At 43.3% G+C, this 5,496-nt stretch overlaps 1 long non-coding RNA gene across 1 annotated transcript; it reads right to left on the reverse strand.

The window, feature by feature from the left end:
- Nucleotides 1–675: 675 nt before the first annotated feature.
- LOC310760598 lies at nt 676–4,640 on the reverse strand. The gene is made up of 2 exons (XR_014547041.1): nt 4,427–4,640; nt 676–879 (listed from the first exon to the last, which is right to left on the reverse strand). It is a non-coding gene; the product is annotated as an uncharacterized lncRNA (long non-coding RNA).
- Nucleotides 4,641–5,496: the final 856 nt, after the last annotated feature.

Genomic DNA, 5,496 nt, shown 5'->3' on the forward strand with positions numbered 1-5,496 from the left:
CTTGAAGAAAAAGCAGCATAAAAAATGCAATAAACAAATTGACGCCATAGTCCAAAATAGTGGTATGTGCCTTGTGGAATGCCCTCCCATCACACGATAAACAGATAAACAACTACACCTGAAGGTAGCCTGGTATTGGGAAGTTTTTAATGTTTGATGTCTCACTGAGTTTTTATATTATGTTGGAAGCTGCCCAGCATGGTTGGGGCAACCCAGTCAGATGGGTGGGATATATGTAATAAACCATCATCATCGCCATCATCATCATGGCATACCAAAAATACTAACAGTATTTTTCATTTTTATTTATGATGATGTTAAAGCTCTGCAGCCTCTTTATGGAGAAAATAGAACTCGGTTTTCAAAATAGTCTCAATCTTGTTGCCCCAACAGGGACAAAAAAAAAAACCCTCAGAAAAGAGGATTAAAGAGAATGAAGACAATGCTGTAGAAAGGAACTGAGCTGCTCCCCCCCCCCATTTCAGTTCTGGAAGTGCTGGCAAGCTGTGTGGATACAAAGCTGATAATGATGTCCTATAGGGACTGAATATAAACTGCGGAGTTTCTGTGAGTAGGGGAGGACCCTTCAGCTTCCTGCCTGAATCACCGTCAGTCTCCTTCCCCACCTCCCAGGTATCTTCACAACAACACAAAGAGATAAAGTTCAGAGCCTCATTTCATTTCAATGGGGATTTTATTACTAAAGTGCCAAGGATAAGAAAAGACCAATTTGTAGTTTTATTGATCCAACTAAAGGTCAGGGGCAGATGCGTAGGTCACAATGTTTCTTCTGAATAGACATGGTACCATGCAATATTCCAGCTACTTCTGTCTATGGAAAATTGCAGAGCGAGGAAGCAGGAAGGGACATAATCTTGCCTATGTTAATGAAATATTAAGATAGTATTTTAATTACATAGATATCAAGATTTTTTTTGTTACTAATGCTTACACAGCTAACTGAATCCCCTAAATATGGAACAATTTTTTTAAAAATTAGGATCCTCTTAGCTTCAGTCTGTGTGTGTAGGATGGAAAAGAAGATTGGCATAAGTACAAAAGGTCCCGTTTCTCCAAGCTTATTTAGTCACTCAGAGCATTTAAAAGTGTGAATTCAGTGTCTAGGCAGGGACCTTGCAAACACAGTAACCCCTGTTCACTCACTTAACACTAATTTAATAAGAAGTCAGTTACCCAATAGGGGCAAAGAGAGAGGGGGCAGGGGGGGGGCTTTTAATTATAGCTAGTATGAACAGGACTTGCAGGTCTTACAAGGGTATATTTGCATTAGTTTCACTTTGTGCAGCAATCCTCAAAAACGACACCTTGTGGGGTGGGATGGAGGCAGCACCTGAGTGGTAGGGTACATGCTTCACATGTAGTGTTTTGGTTCTGGCGTGGTGAGGTTGTGCAGGGCTACACATCAAACATTTTGCAGTCACACGTTGTTGCTTCCCTCTCTGACCTCGGTCTCAGCGGTTTCATCAAAAGTCACCCCAATAGACCACAGAGAGAGGCCAGCTATAATCTGAGTTGTGCCACAAGTGTACAAAATGGGCAAATAAAAGTGAAGTGAGTGTGTGCGCATGTGTGAAAGGTGCTGATTAGCTGTATACAGTACCTCTTGTTTGATTGTCAGCCATACTGTATTCACAATACTCATTAATTAAGTTGAAAATAGTGATTTACTATAAAGCCCAGTATTAATTAAATCCACTCTGTCTCCTTATGCCTCTCTCTGCTTTATCAGAAAGCAAGCTGAAAGGCCTTTAATTACATTCTCGGAGGGGATAAGTAATATATTCATTGTAATGACTTCCAGAATATAGTTCAACCATTATGGTCACTTCATTCTCCAGCAATCACAACTGCCTAATCTATGCTTTCTAATTAACATAATTCTTATAGGTGGTCCCAGAAAAAGGGGAAGGAAGCCACTAAAGCATCTAATAGGAGTGAGAACCCTTGCAGACAGAGGGAAAAAAGGTGGACTTGCCTCTCAAAAGTATGCCATGCTCAGGAGTAGCATTGTACTCTGAGATAATTAGTGGTTTTGCAGATGAGCATATGCATTCCTGGAAATCACAAATGTGTGGTTCACTGTTATGCCAAAGTCCTATTTGGACAGAGAAAGGCTTGGTTTCCTGATCAGCCAAAGTCAAGAGGGTCATCTGCAGCAGCTTGAATGACAGTCAGGACCAGTAAAGAGAGTGGCATCATTGTGATGTGACTTCAGACCTTCAAGGAGAATGGTGATCTTAGAGGACACAGTCAAACACTGTACAGCACAGCTTGATTTTATAAATTGTTTGAATTAAAAAATTAACATTTATATGCAAATGTGCTGTGAATAAGTGTCTGATGGGTGGGCAAGATGCTTTTGTCAGGATATTTGATTTTTTACTTTGTATATTAAGAGCATACCACAAGCAGAATGAACAGAATGCTAGAGTTTTATACAGTACAGAGCTGGCAAGGCAACACCTGACATTTTCTATCCGAGGCAGTTTTGAGACGTGCTTTGCCTAACAGCCACTCTTATTAGATTGCATGAAATCTTCTAATTAACTAATGGCAATGAGTGAGAGACATTTGGGAAGTGACGTCGGGCAGCAGCAGCAAAAGCAAAATCCACATATCTGTGCATTAGGGGATGATCCAGCTGTCAAGTTCTGGGAAAGCAGAAAGCAAGGTTCGAGTCATGCAGAAAGCTGACTGAGGTGAGCCATAAACGTAATTCTGCATAAGCAAAAAGTGTGCCATGCCTACTGCATTATCACAATACTCCCAACAGCCCACAATGTCTGGGATCTTTCCACTGAACAGGGATGGGTAACAGGCATGCTGCTATGATATTCTCCTTTGAATTGATTCATCACAAGGGAGGAGGAACATGCAGCCTATGAAGAATGACAACTTAAAGTATTAAACCATAAAAGTTCTCAAAATAGTAGGGTAAAACAAAAACTTTTGAAAGAAAGAGAGAGTCCTTCCTGACTGTTGTTATTTTGAGGTAGGATCTGAAGACACGTGGTTAAGCTCAGGTAGCAAAATTAAAGTTGATTTGGGGTTCTAGCACAGGAAACCTACTAATCCCCACAAGACCAGACTTTCCTTTGATCCTGACACTCCTTCTATTTGCTTTAGTGGTCTATTCCCAGGCAGCATCTGTGTAACCTGGTAGTTTTGGATGGCTGTTGGCTGGCAGTTTAAGAATACAGTTCTTGGTTCCCTTTGAGTATCTAACAGCTCTTTGGTTTGCTTGTTGTGGTTAAGTAGAGGAGCTTTCCTATGGCTGACCTGTATTACCGGTAGTTGTTGTCTGGCAAGAGTTCAGACTCACTGTTACTCTTTAGAAAGTCAATAACCAGTAACAGCAATTGTGCTGGATATAGTAAACTTTCATATCAAACCCATAGAGCAAGGCGGTCCAACACGTGGTCCAAGGGACACATGCAGCCCTTGAGGCCTTTTTTTGGAGGCCTTCATCAACATTTGATACTCCTCCCAAGCCCTTGCACTGCCTTTCCAAAGCCGAGTAAGGAGGCCTTGAACTCAACTTTGGGAAAGGGGCGTGAAGGTTCTGACAGGGTTCTGGAGTCCTTGCGCCTCCTTCTCAAAGCCTAGTTAGCACTTTCCCATCTTTGGGAAGGGGGTGGGACAGATCTAGGAGCCTTGCGCCTCCTTCCTAAAGCCTGGCACCTCACTTAGCCAGCTTTGGGAAGGCAGCATGAAGGCTGGGGGCAGCATCAAATTTTGGCCTTGCTCCCCCCTCCTGTGCGACAAGGCAACGTGCCACCTGCAGGTTCCATGTTGAAGTACTATTGCAGCCCACTTGGTATGAAAAGTTGGACTGCCCAGACATAAAAGGGGGCCTCTAAGAATAGATGCTGGTGAAATAAAAGGTACTTCTAGACAGGTGTTTAGTGTGAGATGGCTGCTCCTCGTGCATGCAATTATTTTTTGCAGCAGCCACATGATGTCATTGGCATCAAAATGGTACCTTGTATTGCACCCCACCCCCCAGTTTAACTGGATGTACCCTTTCCAGGAACACTGAAATAAGTTTAAAACAAAACAACCTGTTGCCAACAATCTGTTTGTAATGATTAAATGCAGGAGCAGCTTCCGCAGTGGGGTAGAACTGCCACAATAGCCTCCTGGCAGCAGCTTCACTGATGCTTACTGGGGCAGTGAAGCTGGCGAGGGGTGAGGCAGGGGTGAGGTTGGGGCTGTACATTGCATACTGTCCCCTTGCCCTCATCTTGTTGGTTAGCTGTAGTGATGCTCCTAGCAGGAGGCTATTGCTGTGGCTCTCCTCAACCAGACTAGCTGCTGTTGTCTGAATGACCTACTTGCAATATCAAGACCCGACCTGGGAACCCCCCAAAATGTGGCAGCCCTATTATAAAAAACTCTTTTTCACCAAGAGATGGAGAGCCGTTTGATGTAATCCTCATATACTGGAGAAGGTTTGGGTGTCACTCATCTGAACTTTGCTTTTCCTTGCTCACTGACATCGCCTGTTTAAATCCAGCAGCATCTCTGAAGGGGTAGAAAATAAGTCCTCTTCCAAGAAGGTCTCATGCCCTTTTGCTGCTGCTGCTGTTGCCTTACTGCCAATGACTTTTCTCTGAGAATTCTTGGCATCCTCAGCACAGCAGCCAGCTGCTTGTGTTATGGTTTCCATGGTGACTCGAGCATGATGTAAAGGTGGTGGCGGTTGTGGGAGCTGTGGGAGGACAGGAGTGAGAGGGCGGGGGTGTTCTCTGCATGTGAATGAATGAAAGTGGGTGAGGGGAAGAGGGAGGAAGAAGAGAGAAGGAAAGAGAGAGACAAAGTTCGCTATGTGCCCTGCCAGTGATGCTGCCATGTTATTTCGGTCCCGCAAATCCCAGAATAAAATTCAGAGAGATGGATAGATGCGCACACAACCCCCCCCCCCGCACAAATCCTTACAGAGTGTCATGTCATGCTGAACCAGGCTATTTCTAGAAGCTTCCATTTTTCTTCTCCCTCTTGATGTCAAATACCCCTGTGTCTGAGTATTGGTTGAAAATAAGGGCTGCTCCAGACAATCTGTTTATTGAGGATTCATCCTGTTTTGCTTGCACAAAGCTTACATGGAGGTTAGATCGTCTCCTGTCTTTATGAAGAATTAATTCTGATTTGTTTACACGGTGGTTACTTATGACAATGAACATTCCATTCTGATTTGCTTGCAGGGTGTTTACACATCCCTCTGTTAATCATTTCTTCACCCCACACTTTCCAATACATTTCCCCATCATTCTCCAAACCACAAAAAGTCTGTTGTTGCTTTTGAAGTGAATTCGTTGCAGCAGGCCAACAGAGCACTTAAATCTATTTTAATTGCATAAACCCAAAGTTCTGGAATGTGCTTGAAATCCCTCCTGCAGAACAGTATCAGTCTGGAGGTACTGTGAGTTACTCAAGATCCAGTAAATGTAGCATTAAAATAGAGTACTACGTAGT

The sequence above is a fragment of the Podarcis filfolensis genome (genome assembly GCF_964270895.1).
Source record: "Podarcis filfolensis genome assembly, chromosome: 4".
Taxonomy (NCBI): domain Eukaryota; kingdom Metazoa; phylum Chordata; class Lepidosauria; order Squamata; family Lacertidae; genus Podarcis; species Podarcis filfolensis.